The 17,202-nt window shown below is 44.6% G+C and overlaps 1 protein-coding gene across 1 annotated transcript in view; it reads right to left on the bottom strand.

Moving 5' to 3' along the window:
* The window catches only part of LOC137639887 (GDP-L-fucose synthase-like), a 73,643-nt gene extending 58,625 nt beyond the window's left edge, over positions 1-15,018 (bottom strand). Inside the window, exon 1 of the mRNA XM_068372150.1 lies at positions 14,774-15,018. The gene's annotated coding sequence lies outside the window, so the exon portion shown is untranslated. The remainder of the gene's footprint in view (positions 1-14,773) is intronic.
* Positions 15,019-17,202: the final 2,184 nt, after the last annotated feature.

Genomic DNA, 17,202 nt, shown 5'->3' with positions numbered 1-17,202 from the left:
TTGCTCTAGCAATCGCACTGGCTGCCTCCTTCGAAAAGCCTCTAGCTCTCGAGAGTCTTTCGATAGTCTGAAGGCAGTCAGACGAAGAGCGTGGAGGCTTTGGTGTACCTTCTTTACGTGTGGCTGACGTAGAAGGTCTACTCTTAGAGGAAGACTTCTGGGAACGTCTACTAACCATCGAAGTACCTCGGTGAACCATTCTCTCGCGGGCCAGAGGGGAGCAACTAACGTCAACCTTGTCCCTTCGTGAGAGGCGAATTTCTGCAGTACCTTGTTGACAATCTTGAATGGTGGGAATGCGTAAAGATCCAGATGTGACCAATCTAGGAGGAAGGCATCTATATGTATTGCTGCTGGGTCCGGGACTGGAGAGCAATAGATAGGAAGCCTCTTGGTCAGCGAGGTTGCAAAGAGATCTATGGTGGGTTGACCCCAAGTCGCCCAAAGTCTCTTGCACACATCCTTGTGGAGGGTCCATTCGGTTGGAATTACTTGACCTTTAAGACTGAGACAATCTGCTAGGACGTTCAAGTCGCCCTGGATGAACTTCGTTACTAGGGAGATGCCTCGATTTTTTGACCAGATGAGCAGGTCCCTTGCGATCTCGTACAACATCAGTGAGTGGGTACCTCCCTGTTTGGAAATGTACGCCAAGGCCGTGGTGTTGTCCGAGTTTACTTCCACCACTTTGCCTCGAAGGAGATACTCGAAGCTTATCAAGGCCAGATGAACCGCCAAAAACTCCTTGCTGTTGATATGCATGCTCCTCTGACTCGAGTTCCACAGACCTGAGCATTCCCGACCGTCCAGCGTCGCGCCCCAGCCCAAGTCCGATGCGTCCGAGAAGAGAACGTGGTTGGGTATCTGAACTGCCAGGGGAAGACCCTCTCGTAGGCTGATATTGTCCTTCCACCAAGTCAGACAAGACTTTATCTTTTCGGAAATTGGGATCGAGACCGCCTCTAGCGTCTTGTCCTTTTTCCAGTGAAAAGCCAGATGGAATTGAAGAGGACGGAGGTGTAGCCTTCCTAGTGAGACAAATTGCTCCAGGGATGACAGCGTCCCTACCAGACTCATCCAAAGCCTGACTGAGCAGCGTTCTTTCTTCAGCATCTTCTGGATGGAGAGCAGGGCTTGATCTATTCTGGGGGCCGACAGAAAAGCCCGAAAAGCTTGACTGTGAATCTCCATCCCTAAATACAGAATAGTTTGGGATGGGACCAGCTGTGACTTTTCCAAATTGACTAGGAGTCCCAATTCCTTGGTCAGATCTAGAGTCCAATTGAGATCCTTCAGACAGCGACGACTGGAAGAGGCTCTGAGAAGCCAGTCGTCCAAATAAAGGGAGGCTCGGATGTCCGATAAGTGGAGGAATTTCGCCACATTCCTCATAAGCCTCGTAAACACGAGAGGAGCTGTGCTTAGGCCAAAGCACAGGGCCCGAAACTGGTACACCACATCTTCGAAGACGAATCTCAGAAAAGGTTGGGAGTCTGAGTGAATGGGGATGTGGAAGTAGGCGTCCCTTAGGTCTAAAGAGACCATCCAGTCTTCCTTTCTGACCGCTGCTAGGACTGACTTTGTGGTCTCCATGGTAAACTTCGTCTTTGTGACAAAGACATTCAGAGCACTGACGTCTAGCACCGGTCTCCAACCTCCTGTCTTCTTTGATACTAGGAAGAGACGGTTGTAAAACCCCGGTGATTGAAGGTCCGAGACTTTGACCACCGCTCCCTTCTCTAGCAAAAGAGACACTTCCAGTTTCAGGGCTTCTCTCTTTTCTTCCTCTCTGTACCTGGGAGAGAGATCGATGGGGGACGTCGCTAGAGGGGGTTTGCGTACAAAAGGGATTTTGTACCCCTCTTTGAGCAACCTCTCAGATTGTTGATCTGCGCCTCTCTTCTCCCAGGCTTGCCAGAAGTTCTTGAGTCTGGCACCTACTGCTGTCTGAAGTTGCGGGCAGTCAGACTCTGCCCTTAGAGGACTTGGATCCTTTTCTCTTCCCTCTCTTCCCTTCGGCACGAGCACCTCCCCTGCTGGAGGCTCTGCCACGAAAGGGCGGGATAAACCGAGACGCTGGAGTGTCCATCCTAGGTCTAGCAGACAATGCCGGCAAAGGGGGAGCTTTGCGAGCCGAGGACGCAACTAGATCGTGGGTGTCCTTCTGCACTAAAGACAAGGCAATTTCCTTAATCAAGACTTCAGGAAACAGGCACTTGGACAGGGACGCAAAGAGTAGCTCAGATCTTTGGCATGGCGTCACTCCAGCAGACAGGAAAGAACATAGAGACTCTCGTTTCTTCAGGACTCCGGACGTGAATGAAGCGGCAAGTTCGTTGGACCCATCACGGACGGCCTTGTCCATGCAGGACATAATGAGTAAGGAAACATCCTTATCAGCAGAAGAGATCTTCCTACTCAGGGCTCCTAAACACCAGTCTAGAAAGTTAAAGACTTCGAACGCCCTAAATATACCTTTAAGAAGGTGGTCCAGGTCCGAGGGTGACCAACAAATCTTCGAGCGTCTCATGGCAAGGCGGCGGGGAGAGTCTACAAGACTTGAGAAGTCGCCCTGGGCAGAGGCAGGAACTCCCAAGCCGAGAACTTCTCCCGTGGCATACCAGACGCTCGATCTAGACGAGAGTTTAGATGGGGGGAAGGCAAATGCTGTCTTCCCTAAACTCCTCTTGGTCTCCAACCAATCGCCTAACAGCCGTAAAGCTCTCTTGGATGAGCGAGAGAGAACGAGTTTAGTAAAGGCAGGCATGGTAGTAGGAACGCCTAAGACAAACTCTGACGGCGGCGAACGAGGAGCCACAGAAATAAAGTGGTAAGGGAACAACTCCTTAAACACAGCCATGACTTTTCTAAAGTCCAAGGATGGTTGAACTGCTTTAGGCTCATCAAGTTCTGAAGGTTGATCCTCAGGATGTGGTTCAGCAACGTCCTCATCTGACAGTTCCTCATCCGATAACTGATGAGAAAACGGCAAAGGTGTGGGCAACGTTTGACTCGCCGAGTCCGGTCGCACTGGTGCATACGTGACGGAGCCGGACGCAGCGTCATGGAACTGCTGAACAGTCTGGGAACTGTCAACAACCACAGGTGCGCGAGGACGCACAGCGTCCACCCGAGACTGTTTAGACCGTCTGGGTTGTGCAGTCAACACCATACCGGGTTGCGGAGGTTGACGCACCGCGTCAAAACAAGTCACCTCTGATGGTTGATAAACGTCCTGAACGTTACCAACCACATCCGTGCGTTGCCTAACGTCAACGTGCGGCTGGAAATCCACACTGGGTCGCATCGGTGGAGGTACAACCCCAACTGGTTGACGCGAGAAAGCTACCTCAATGTCAACAGGACGCACAACAGACCGCTTGGATGGTTGTTGGCCAGAAGGTTCAGCGGCAACCTTCTCCGCATTGTAGTCCTCCATCAAGGACGCAAGCTTGGACTGCATGTCTTGCAGTAACACCCATTTAGGGTCTACGGAAGTAGGTGCGGTAACAGACGGGGTGAGCGACTGAGACGGCACAACTTTGCCTCTCTTAGGCGGCGAGCAGTCATCAGATGACGGCAACGGGTCCGAACTGTCCCAGTGGCTACAACCGGGACGTTGGACTTGTCCTGAAGGGACCAACTGACGCTTTAAAGGTCTGGAGCCCTTGGTCCAAGGTTTCTTACGAGAAACACCTTCGGACGACGAGGTAAAAATGGGCTCTCTCGTCTTACGTTGGTAGGGGCGATCTTGGAGAGATACGCCTGATACCATAGAGGGAACGTCTGTTCGCTGATCAAGGCCTCTCGAACCCATGAGTCGTACGACATTGCTTCTCCCCTGGGCTTGGGAGCTTGCAAGAGGTCCCGGACTAGGAGGACGACAGGCACGAACAGACGAACCCTCGAGCGCAACACTGTTCACAACACTTTGAGTAACACTAGGCACTTTGACACTATCCTTCGTGGCACTTTGGCACTTGAGTTCCTTAACGTCCGCCATGAGTTGATTTCGGTCACTTGCTAAAGACTCAACTCTCTCCCCCAAGGCATGAATAGCACGTATCATGTCTGCCATCGACGGTTCCTGAGTGCTAGGAGGGGGGTTAGGAACAACCACTACAGGGGAAGGATTAGGTTCAGGGGCATGTGGAGAGGAAAAATCTACCGACCTAGAAGAACTTCTCCTTACCCTATCTCTCTCTAGTCTGCGTGTATATTTCTCAAATTCGATAAAATCGAATTCCGAAAGGCCCACGCATTCCTCACACCGATCTTCCAATTGACAGGTTTTACCCCGACAATTGGAACAAACAGTGTGAGGGTCGAGAGAAGCCTTCGGAAGACGCCTGTGACAGTCCCTAGCATTACATTTTCTGAACTTGGGAACTTGTGAAGGGTCAGCCATTTTGAATTAGTCAAGGGAAAATTCCAAAAAACGATCTAAGTCATCAACAATTAATCCGATCCAAAAAAGAGTTCAAGGATTTATTTGAAGAAAAACACCTGTACTGCGAAAGCTCAAACCAAATTAAAGTACTTCACCAAATATGATGGGAAAAACTCCAGGTTCAACAGCGAGTAAAGTACGTCTTGTCGACACGTCGACAGAGAAGAAATTGAGTCTTTGTTTACATCGAGAGTGGTATCTGGCCGACAGTTGGCACTGGTGGGCACACCCGCAACCTGTATAGCGATCGCTGGCGAGTTTTTACTGTATGTGTCTGTCGAGCAACAGAGTTGCAGCTATTATATATTCACCGGCTAAGTTAAATATTTAAAAACCTAGGTTTATGTTTCCTCTATTACCATTCATACTGTATACAATACTTATTGTATCTTTACTGACAGCATTTCATACCAAAAGACTTTTCTCATTATAACTTTGCCCTTAAACAGATATTTTTTATGCAAAAATGATATTTTGATTATAAAATAAATTTTTGAATATACTTACCCGGTGAATATATAATAGCTGACGTCTCGGACGGCTCGACAGAAACACAAAAACTCGCGAGCGATCGCCATGAAGGTTGCGGGTGTGACCACCAGCGCCGACTATCGGCCAGATACCGCATATACATGTAAACAGCCTCAGTTCTTCTCATTCCGCTGGGTCTCTATCGGGGAGGAAGGGAGGGCCTATAATTTATATATTCACCGGGTAAGTATATTCAAAAATTTATTTTATAATCAAAATATCATTTTTAAATATTAAAATTAGCCGGTGAATAAATAATAGCTGATTCACACCCATGGTGGTGGGTAGAGACCAGTATTAATACAATTACGGCGTATATGCTTAGAGTTTTTGACAGTTATATCATAACAAAACCCAAATAAATATAGGTACCTGGTAAGGAAGCTGACTCTGACGATTACTCTGCTTTGTTAGTCCGCTTTCCTCACGAAGCCCAGCCATCCTCTCAGGATGCTGAAAGACTCCCAGGAGCTGAAGTATCCAGGGCGACAACCCATACAACAGGACCTCATCAAAACCCTTAATCCGGGCGCTCTCAAGAAATGACATTTGACCACCCGCCAAATCAAACAGGATGCGAAAGGCTTCTTAGCCTTCCGTACAACCCAAAACAAGATTAAAAACATTTCAAGAGACAGATTAAAAGGATATTGGAATTAAGGGAATGTAGTGGTAGAACCCTCACCCACTACTGCACTCGCTGCAACGAATGGACCCAGTGTGTAGCAGTCCTCATAAAGAGTCTGGACATCTTTTAAGTAAAATGACGCGAATACCGACTTGCTTCTCCAAAAGGTCGCGTCCATAATACTTCGCAGAGATCTGTTTTGCTTAAAGGCCACGGAAGTTGCTATAGCTCTTACTTCGTGCGTCTTAACCTTAAGCAAGCAACGGTCTTTTTCACTCAAGTGAGAATGAGCCTCTCGGATTAAAAATCTAATAAAATACGACAAAGCATTCTTTGACATAGGCAATGATGGCTTCTTAACTGAGCACCACAAGGCCTCAGATCCACCTAGTAAGGATTTGGTACGAGCTAAATAAAACTTAAGAGCTCTAACTGGACACAGTACTCTTTCAAGCTCGTTGCCTACGATCTCTGACAGGTAAGGTATATCAAATGACTTAGGCCAAGGACGAGAAGGCAGTTCATTTTTGGCCAAGAAACCAAGCTGAAGTGAACATGTGGCTTTATCTGTGGAAAAGCCGATGTTCCTACTGAAGGCATGGATCTCACTGACCCTTTTAGCCGAAGCCAAGCACACTAAGAAAAGCGTCTTGAGGGTGAGATCCTTCAGGGAGGCTGAATGTAATGGCTCAAACCTGTCGGACATTAGGAACCTTAGGACCACGTCTAAGTTCCATCCAGGAGTTGCCATACGATGCTCCTTAGAGGTCTCGAAAGACTTAAGGAGATCTTGGAGATCTTTATTATTGGAAAGATCTAAGCCTCTATGTCTGAATACAGACGCCAACATGCTCCTGTAGCCCTTAATAGTGGGCGCTGAGAGGGAGCGAACATTTCTCAGATGTAGGAGAAAGTCTGCGATTTGGGCTACAGAGGTACTGGAAGAGGAAATAGATGCTGACTTGCACCAGTCTCTAAAGACTTCCCACTTCGACTGGTATACTTTGATGGTAGAAGCTCTCCTAGCTCTTGCAATCGCTCTGGCTGCCTCCTTCGAAAAGCCTCGAGCTCTTGAGTGTCTTTCGATAGTCTGAAGGCAGTCAGACGAAGCGCAGGGAGGCTTTGATGAAGATCCCTTACGTGGGGCTGCCGTAAGAGATCCATCCTTAGAGGAAGACTCCTTGGAACGTCTACCAGCCATTGAAGTACCTCTGTGAACCACTCTCTCGTGGGCCAGAGGGGAGCAACCAACGTCAACCTTGTCCCTTCGTGAGAGGCGAACTTCTGCAGTACCTTGTTGACGATCTTGAACGGTGGGAATGCGTACGCGTCCAGGTGAGACCAGTCCAGTAGGAAAGCATCTATGTGGGTCGCCTCTGGATCTGGGACTGGCGAGCAATAGGTCGGGAGCCTTTTGGTCAACGAGGTGGCAAAGAGGTCTATGGAGGGTTGACCCCAAGTCACCCAAAGACTCTTGCACACGTCCTTGTGGAGGGTCCATTCCGTGGGGATCACCTGACCTCTCCGACTGAGACAGTCTGCCAAGACGTTCAAGTCCCCCTGGATGAATCTTGTCAACAGGGAGATGCCTCGATTTTTTGACCAGATGAGGAGGTCCCTTGCGATGACGAACAGTGTGTGGGAGTGAGTGCCTCCTTGCTTGGAGATGTACGCCAATGCTGTGGAGTTGTCTGAATTGACCTCTACCACTTTGTTTCGAAGAATGCTCTCGAAACTCATCAAGACCAAGTGAACCGCCAATAGCTCCTTGCCGTTGATGTGCATGCTCTTCTGAACCGACGTCCAAAGACCCGAACATTCCCGACCGTCCAGAGTCGCTCCCCAACCCAAATCCAACGCGTCTGAGAACAACACGTGGTTTGGGTTCTTGACTGCCAGGGACAGACCCTCTCTCAGACTTATGTTGCTGTCCCACCAGTTCAGGCATGCTTTTACTGGCTCGGAGACCGGGATTGATACAGCTTCTAAAGTCTTGCTCTTGTTCCAGTGTGAGTCTAGATGGAACTGGAGAGGGCGAAGGTGAAGTCTCCCTAGCGAGACAAACTGCTCCAGGGATGACAGAGTCCCTACGAGGCTCATCCAACTTCTTACTGAACAGCGGTCTTTTTTCAGCATGAGTCGGACTTTGAGCAGGGCTTGCTCTATTCGGGTGGCAGACGGAAAAGCCCGAAAAACTAGACTGCGAATCTCCATCCCCAAATAGAGAATCATCTGGGATGGAATCAGTTGAGACTTTTCTAAGTTTACCAAAAGTCCCAACTCCTTTGCCAGACCCAACGTCCAGTGAAGGTCCTGCAGACAGCGATGACTGGACGATGCTCTGAGAAGCCAGTCGTCCAAGTACAGGGAGGCTCGAATTCCCGATAAATGAAGGAATTTTGCCACATTCCTCATGAGCCTCGTAAACACGAGAGGAGCAGGGCTGAGGCCGAAGCACAGTGCTCGAAACTGGTACACCACATTCCTGTAAACAAACCTCAGATACGGTTGAGAATCCGGGTGTATAGGAATGTGGAAGTACGCATCCTGCAGGTCGAGAGAGACCATCCAGTCTCCCTCTCTGACCGCTGCTAGGACGGACTTCGTGGTCTCCATCGTATATTTTGTTTTCGTAACAAAAACGTTGAGCGCACTGACGTCCAGCACTGGCCTCCAACCTCCCGTATGCTTTGGGACTAGGAAGAGACGGTTGTAAAATCCCGGTGATTGAAGGTCCGAGACTTTCACCACCGCTCCCTTCTCTAGCAACAGAGACACCTGGTGATGTAGAGCTTGTCTCCTTGACTCCTCTCGATACCTGGGAGAGAGGTCTAGAGGAACTGTTACTAGAGGAGGTCTGCGTACAAAAGGTATTCTGTACCCCTCCTTGAGCAACAACACAGACTCTTGGTCTGCACCCCTCTTCTCCCAGGCCTGCCAGAAGTTGTTCAGTCTGGCCCCTACCGCTGTCTGAGGACGTGGGCAGTCAGACTCTGCCACGGGAGGACTTGGATCCTCTCCTCTTGCATCACTTTCCGTCAGCACGAGCGCCTCCCCTGCTGGGAGCTCTGCCACGAAAGGGCGGGATAAACCTAGACGCAGGAGTATCGATTCTGGGTCTCACAACAAAGGATGAAGAAGGAGCTCCCTTGCGAGCAGAAGTAGCCATCAGGTCATGCGTATCCTTCTGTACAAGCGAAGCAGCAATGTCCTTGATCAGCTGTTGAGGAAACAAGGCAGCCGATAAGGGAGCAAAGAGAAGCTCCGATCTTTGACAGGGAGTAACTCCTGCTGAAAGGAAAGAGCAAAGGGTTTCCCTCTTCTTCAGGACTCCAAACGTAAAGGTGGAGGCGAGCTCATTGGAGCCATCGCGGATGGCTTTGTCCATACAAGACATAATAAGCACGGAAATATCCTGGTCGGCAGACGAGATCTTCCTGCTTAATGCTCCTAGAGACCAATCTAAAAAGTTAAAAACTTTGAAGGCCCTGTAAACCCCTTTAAGGAGATGGTCAAGGTCCGAGGAGGACCAACAAATTTTAGAGCGTCTCATGGCCAGGCGACGGGGAGAGTCTACGAGGCTTGAGAAGTCACCCTGGGCAGAGGCAGGGACTCCCAAGCCGAGAACTTCTCCCGTGTCATACCAGACGCTCGCTCTAGAAGCTAGTTTAAAAGGAGGGAAGGCAAAGGCCGTCTTCCCCAAACTCCTCCTGGTAACCAACCAGTCGCCTAGAAGACGTAAAGCCCTCTTAGAAGAGCGAGAGAGCACTAGCTTAGTAAAAGAAGGCTTGGCAGCAGCTAAGCCTAGCGCAAACTCAGACGGAGGCGAACGAGGAGCAGCAGTAACAAAATGGTCTGGGAAAAGATCCTTAAAAATCATCATGATTTTCTTAAAATCCATAGAAGGTTGCGCAGCCTTAGGCTCTTCCACGTCTGATAAAACATCCAAAGGATTATCAGTAGGCGGAGGATCAGCAACATCCTCATCTGAAGGAACCTCGTCCGACAATTGATGAGTCTCAAGCAAGGGAGAGACCTGCCGTGGTGGCAATGCTTGACAAGCAAAGTCCACACGCAAAGGAGCATCAGTAGCAGTCAAGGAAGCTACGTCATGTAACTGCTTAAAGGACTGACCAGCAATAACAACAGGAGCGGGAGGACGCTCGACGTCAAGTCGAGACTGCCTTGACTGCCTAGATTGAGCAGTCAAAACAACCCTTGACTGCGGTGCTTGACGCTCAACGTCAAAACAAGGCAACTGAGCTGGTTGGCGAACGTCCTGAACGTCAACACGAGCATGCGGCAGCGGCTGAACGTCAACACGAGACTGCGGCAGCGGCTGAAAGTCAACACGGGACTGCATCGAGTGAGGCTCCAAGTCACGTGACTGACGTGACAAACTACCGACATCACGTTTCGTAACGTCAACAGGACGAGTAAAGGCTCGTTTGGGCGGCTGATGGCCAGGATCTCGATCAGCGTAACGGCGAGGATCATCGTGAACCTGCTCAACGGTATACTCCTCCATAAGGGAGGCAAGCTTATTCTGCATATCCTGCAGAACCCATTTAGGATCAACGGGAGTCGGTACGGGCCGAGACGATGGTAACGTCTGTGACGGCAAAACATTGCCTTTACTGAGACTCTCGGAGCCCGTGTTACGCTTTCGTTTAAGCGGCGAGCAGTCTTCCGATGACTGCACAGGGTCAGAGCTGTCCCAATGGCTACAGCCAGGACGCTGGACCTGTCCTGAAGGGACTGACTTCCGCTTTAAGGGTCTAGAAACTTTGCTCCAAGGTTTCTTTCGCGAGAAGCCTTCGGATGACGAGGAGAAAACAGCCTCGCTCGTCTTATGGTAGGGGCGGTCTTGACGAGACACGCCCGATACCATAGAGGGAACGTCTGTTCGTTGGTTAAAGCCTCTCGTCCCCATAAGTCCTACGACATTACTTCTCCCTGGTGCATGGGAGCCTGAAAGAGGTCTCGGACTAGGAGAACGACAAGCACGAACAGACGAACCCTCGGTCGCAACACTAAAAACACTTTGCGCACTAATCACTTTATCCCCACGATTTTCTAATGTGGCACTCTGACACTTTAACACATTCACATCCGCCATGAGTTGATTACGGTCCGATGCTAAAGACTCAACTCTCTCGCCCAAAGCTTGAATGGCAAGCAACATATCCCGCATGGATGGTTCATGAGTGCTAGTAGAGGGTTCAGGAACAACTACTACAGGGGAAGGATTAGGTTCAGGGGCATGGGAGGAGGAAAAATCCAATGATCTAGAGGAGCTTCTCCTCACCCTATCTCTCTCAAGCTTACGAGAATACTTATCAAACTCTAGCCAGTCGAATTCCGAAAGTACCACGCACTCATCACACCGATCTCCTAATTGGCAGGTTTTACCCCGGCAATTAGAACACACGGTATGTGGGTCGAGAGAGGCCTTTGGAAGATGTTTGTTACAATCCCTAGCATTACATTTACGAAATTTAGGAATCGGAGAAGGGTCAGCCACTTTGAAAAGTCAAAGAAAATCCAAAAACAATCCAAAGTCATCAACAATAAACGCTATCCAAAAAAGGGTTCAAGAGTTTTAATTGAAGAGAAAAACACCTGCACTGCGAAAGCTCAAAACCAAAAAGAAGTACTTCACCAAGAATGACGAAAAAACTCCAGGTCAACAGCGAGTAACGGAATCAACTTGTCGACAAGACCGACAGAGAAGAACTGAGGCTGTTTACATGTATATGCGGTATCTGGCCGATAGTCGGCGCTGGTGGGCACACCCGCAACCTTCATGGCGATCGCTCGCGAGTTTTTGTGTTTCTGTCGAGCCGTCCGAGACGTCAGCTATTATATATTCACCGGCTAAGTTTAATATTCAAAAATATTAATTCACATACCTAATGTTCACCTAGTAAAAACCCAATGTCCTAACCCAGTTTAGGGAAGTTGGGGTTGCATCCCCAGATACATAGGGACACAGCATTTTAGCTAGGGTTATGGGGGAATGTGAGCTGTAGCTATCCTGAAGTTGAAGTCCCAGTAATAGATTAAATACAAGTAAAATAAATATTTACACGTTCCGTGGACTGTAAAAGTAGTTGAAAGGTTATTTATGACCAGCAAAGGCAAGAGTTTTCCACTTCTTGAATTAATTTATTTCACCACTTGCTTTTGATGTCAAGTGTGAGCTTATTTTACAATATTGCGTTTGCATACTTGAAAGATCGATTCATATGCAAAGATATAGAATCTACAGATAAGGTACATCTTGGTTTTAATAACATGAAACCATCTATAACAATTTTCATGTTATTATTTTTTGGCTGTATGACGTGTAGCAAATCTTTTAAATTATTTGGAAATCCAATTATAACTTGATGAGTGACTGCACAAATTTTAAAAATTATTCTAGCTTTAATAGGCATCCAGTGTAGCTCAGTCAGCAAACGTCATAGTATACTTAAACCTTGTTACCTAGGAGAGATTTTGCTTCATTTACTTAATAACCCGGGAAGACCCCAGAGAGAAACCACCAAACCTTCAGGGTCACGTTAAGTAGGAGAGTTCAGGTAGTGACAGAGTGCTCAAGTTAGCCATGATTGAGTTTTTTAAGAATTTGAGTCCAAAGGTGCACATTGGGGTCTTGGAGAAGCTTCAGCAATATTGGGCAACTTGGGGGAATCCTTGCAGTTGCTGTTTATAGTAAAAGTTTAAAGGTTGATTATGGCGGAATGTAGTTCGTTGGGACGGCTGTAAACTTTTTTATTACTTGTCAAATCGATTTTATCTAGGGGAAATGTGTAGTATATTTTGGTTTGAAATATGATATAAAGCTAGTTACAATTTAGTAAATGTTATGATTTAAAGTTACCTTGCCAAGAGTGAAGCCGGTTGGGAAGTAACCATTGAGTTGAGACTTAATTTTAGTGTATGCTAAGAATACAAAAGTGTAAGGGGGTAAGTACATAAGGATGCAGCTCCTAAGATGGGTTAGGTGGGGAACTCTAGGTTTGGTGGGGAACCATAGGTTATTATTATTATTACAGTACTTGCTAAGCTACAACCCTAATTGGAAAAGCAGAATGCTATAAGCTCAGGGGCTCCAACAGGGAAAATAGCCAAACACGAAGGAAACAAGGAAAAAATTAAATATTTTAAGAACAATAACAATATGAAATATTTTCTCTATAATTATATAAAACTTGCATAACAAGAGGAAGAAAAATAAGATAGAATAGTGCACCCAAGTGTACCGTTAAGCAAGAAAACTCCAACCCAAGACAGTGGAAGACCATGGCACAGAGGCTATGGCACTCCCCAAGACTAGAGAACGATGGTTTGATTTCGGAGTGTCCTTCTCCTAGAAGAGCGGCTTACCATAGCTAAAGAGTCTCTTCGACCCTTACCAAGAGGAAAGTGGCCACTGAACAATTACATGCAGTAGTTAACCCCTTGAGAGAGGAAGAATTGTTTGGTAATTTCAGGTCAAATGTATGAGTGTAATACTGTCTAGCTAGTCAAAGGACCCCACATAACTCTCTAGCAGTAGTATCTCAACGGAAGGGGAACTATAGGTTAGCTGGTGTTCTTGTGTTTGTTTCCTTTTAAAATGTGGTCTGTGATGAGTTTTAAATTGTGGTTTTCATGAAAACTTTTGAAATTTTACGCCGTGTCTGACCATTGAACTACGGTTGAACTAAGATGAAAAAAAGGATGAGGGAACACAGGTATAGTTGAGGGCTATAATGAGAGTGGTTACCGTACAGACCGAAATTAAGATATAAAGAACTTCAAGTAATACCTACAGTACAGTAAGCCACTTGAGGTGCAATGACGGTATTAGCCTAATGTGACCAGAGTCCCGCTTTTAGACGAGGCAGTCCTGCCTTTACAACGCCGTCCAGGCTTTTTAAGATACAGTATCAAAATATCCAGCGTTTAATTAACTTTTGTCCCGCTTTGTTCACATTTGTCCCGCTTTTTTGTGCTACAATAACAATACTGTCCCCATTAATGGAATATTACTAATATTTTGTTTAATTTTGCCATTCCAGTGAAAAGTATGAATATCAAAGGTAAGTAGAAAAAAAGTTTGGATGGAATCTTGGATTCTCTTCTATATTATATCATATATATATATATATATATATATATATATATATATATGTGAAATATCCTGCTTTTACAGAAAAAAATCTAGCCATATTATACTAGCCTCATGACACAAGGTAGGTTAGGTTACAGTACACACAGCTGTGTTTTTCATGCATTCTCCCCGTACTAAAAACTGGAATCCAGCTTAGGGGTGTATGTATGATAGCGGCCATCCGCATTATCATTATGTCTAACTTAGAATACGTCAGTGTAAGGGGGGTCGCAGGGAGCGTTAGCGCCCGCCGGTAATTTTGTATATTATTCCATGGTAATGTAACCTAGGAAAAAAACTACTGATTCTTACAGAAAAAATTACGATCTCTACAAACCTCCGGTTATTATAATTTCAAGAAGGTAATGTATAGAGAAGAAAAGGCTTGTTTTACGTTTATATATCGATTCCCCAGTATGTTTTTCCCACCCAAAACCCTGAGTTCCCACTGGGGGTCCCCCATTATTGGAGGATATAGATGTATATTTATTTCTGAAACTATTAATTTGCGACGGGAACGAGTGTCATTTTCGAAGAGAGCGTAATTTTTTCTATAAGAAACAGTAGTTTTTTTCCTAGGTTACATTACCATGGAATAATATACAATGAAAACCGCCCGCCAACCCCCCCCCCCCTCCCAATGGTGAGTAGGTAAGGACATGGCTTGTAGGTTAGGTTAGGGGGAAAGTTTGGGTTAGTTGACGTCAATTTCTAATGAACACGTGAGGAACTGGCCGCTGATATACATGGAATCCCCAGCTTAAAAATTTTATTTTAATATTAAAATAATACCAATAGATTTACCATCCCATTGATCGAAATTGAACTTACTTACGAATGGGATATCGAGTAATCAGAAAAATATGTTATACTTGCCTAAAAATTAATGTCATACGTCAAATAACATTCTTGACATGACTGGTATTGCACCGCATTTCTTCACGAGTCAATACTGTTTAAATAAAGTTTATTAACAATAAAATAAAGAAAGTTACTCACGTACCTGACACTGGAAATTGACAGCACGAGGATAACTTCAGTCTCCACACAGACAAGGTGTCGCTACCGATGATATTTGTGTAATGAAGAAATAGACAGTGCCAGTGTTTAGTTAGCTGTGATGTGGCGAGTTTTTAACTGACACTGTGGCAAAGTAGTGCACCTGTGAAATTGAATCATTGAATATAATATTAAGCCGTGGGAACGTACCGTTACACACACACAGTGTAGGTTGATGAACTACAAACTTCTGTCTGAAACTAGTGTTCGAAAGTGATCACTCGTATGGCTTCAACTTGCTATGGTGCCATCCTGAACCTATGATAATGACACGCATCCTGAACTTATGATAATAATATGCATCCTGAACCTATAATAATAATAACATGCATCCTGAACCTATGATAATAATAACACGCATCCTGAACCTATAATAATAATAATAACATGCATCCTGAACCTATGATGATAATAACATACATCTTGAACCTATGATAATAACATGCATCCTGAACCTATGATAATAATAACATGCATCCTGAATCTATGATAATAACATACATCCTGAACATATGATAATACTAACATGCATCCTGAACCTATGATAATAATAACATGCATAATGAACCTATGATAATAATAACATGCATCCTGAACATATGATATTAATAACATGCATAATGAACCTATGATAGTAACATGCATCCTGAACATATGATGATAACATGCACCCTGAACCTATGATAATAATAACATGCATCCTGAACCTATGATAATAAGATGCATCCTGAACCTATGATAATAATAACATGCAACCTGAACATATGATGATAACATGCATCCTGAACCTATGATAATAATAACATGCATCCTGAACCTATGATGATAACATGCATCCTGAACCTATGATAATAATAACATGCATCCTGAACCTATGATGATAACATGCATCCTGAACCTATGATAATAATAACATGCATCCTGAACTTATGATAATAACATGCATCCTGAACTTATGATAATAATAACATGCATCCTGAACCTATGATAATAATAACATGCATCCTGAACCCATGATGATAACATGCATCCTGAACCTATGATAATAACATACATCCTGAACCTATGATAATAATAACATGCATCCTGAACCCATGATAATAACATACATCCTGAACCTATGATAATAATAACATGCATCATGAACCTATAATAATGATAACATGCATCCTGAACCCATGATGATAACATGCATCCTGAACCTATGATAATAACATACATCCTAAACCTATGATAATAATAACATGCATCCTGAACCCATGATAATAACATACATCCTGAACCTATGATAATAATAACATGCATCATGAACCTATGATAATAACATGCATCCTGAACTTATGATAATAATAACATGCATCCTGAACCTATGATAATAATAACATGCATCCTGAACCCATGATGATAACATGCATCCTGAACCTATGATAATAACATACATCCTGAACCTATGATAATAATAACATGCATCATGAACCTATAATAATGATAACATGCATCCTGAACCCATGATGATAACATGCATCCTGAACCTATGATAATAACATACATCCTGAACCTATGATAATAATAACATGCATCCTGAACCCATGATAATAACATACATCCTGAAACTATGATAATAATAACATGCATCATGAACCTATAGTAATGATAACATGCATCCTGAACCTATGATAATAAGATGCATCCTGAACCTATGATAATAATAACATGCATCCTGAACCTATGATAATAATAACATGCATCCCGAACCTATGATAATAACAGTATTCATAGACACTTCATTTCCACAAAAAAAAAAAAAAAAATAGGTCAATTACAGTTTGTCTTTCCTTTATTTCTAATACATTATAATTTTTCAATTATAAGGCATAAGGGTACCGGTTGGGTTGTTTTCATGCACAATAGAACTCTACTGTATTCCCACTTTTTACCTAAATAAACTACAGTACACCAATTTCAAGAGCCGTGGCAGGTGTGGACTATAGTGCTACAGCTGCAGTTAGGGATAAAAAGATGCCGCCGAAAAGTTCAGTATTTGAGAAACAAAGTATTTTACCTATTCATTGAATACAATAATGTCAGACATTTCACCTTTAAATAAAAAGTTATAATGGGTAGTTATTGTGTACAGAAATAAAACTATAAAAGGGCAGTGCTGGTCAATTGTATCCTGAATCTAATAAAGCAAAAACGATTAAGGATCATTATTGTACTTTGAAGACGGCTATACATCGATATCTATGATATTTATTTTAGCATGTATATTCAGAGACCGTATACATATACACACACACACACACACACACACACATATATATATATATATATATATATATATATATATATATATATATATATATATATATA

Source organism: Palaemon carinicauda, chromosome 4 (assembly GCF_036898095.1).
Source record: "Palaemon carinicauda isolate YSFRI2023 chromosome 4, ASM3689809v2, whole genome shotgun sequence".
NCBI classification, from domain to species: Eukaryota; Metazoa; Arthropoda; class Malacostraca; order Decapoda; family Palaemonidae; genus Palaemon; species Palaemon carinicauda.
Note: the sequence above shows the minus strand (reverse complement) of the source record. Positions and strands in the feature narration are given on the sequence as shown.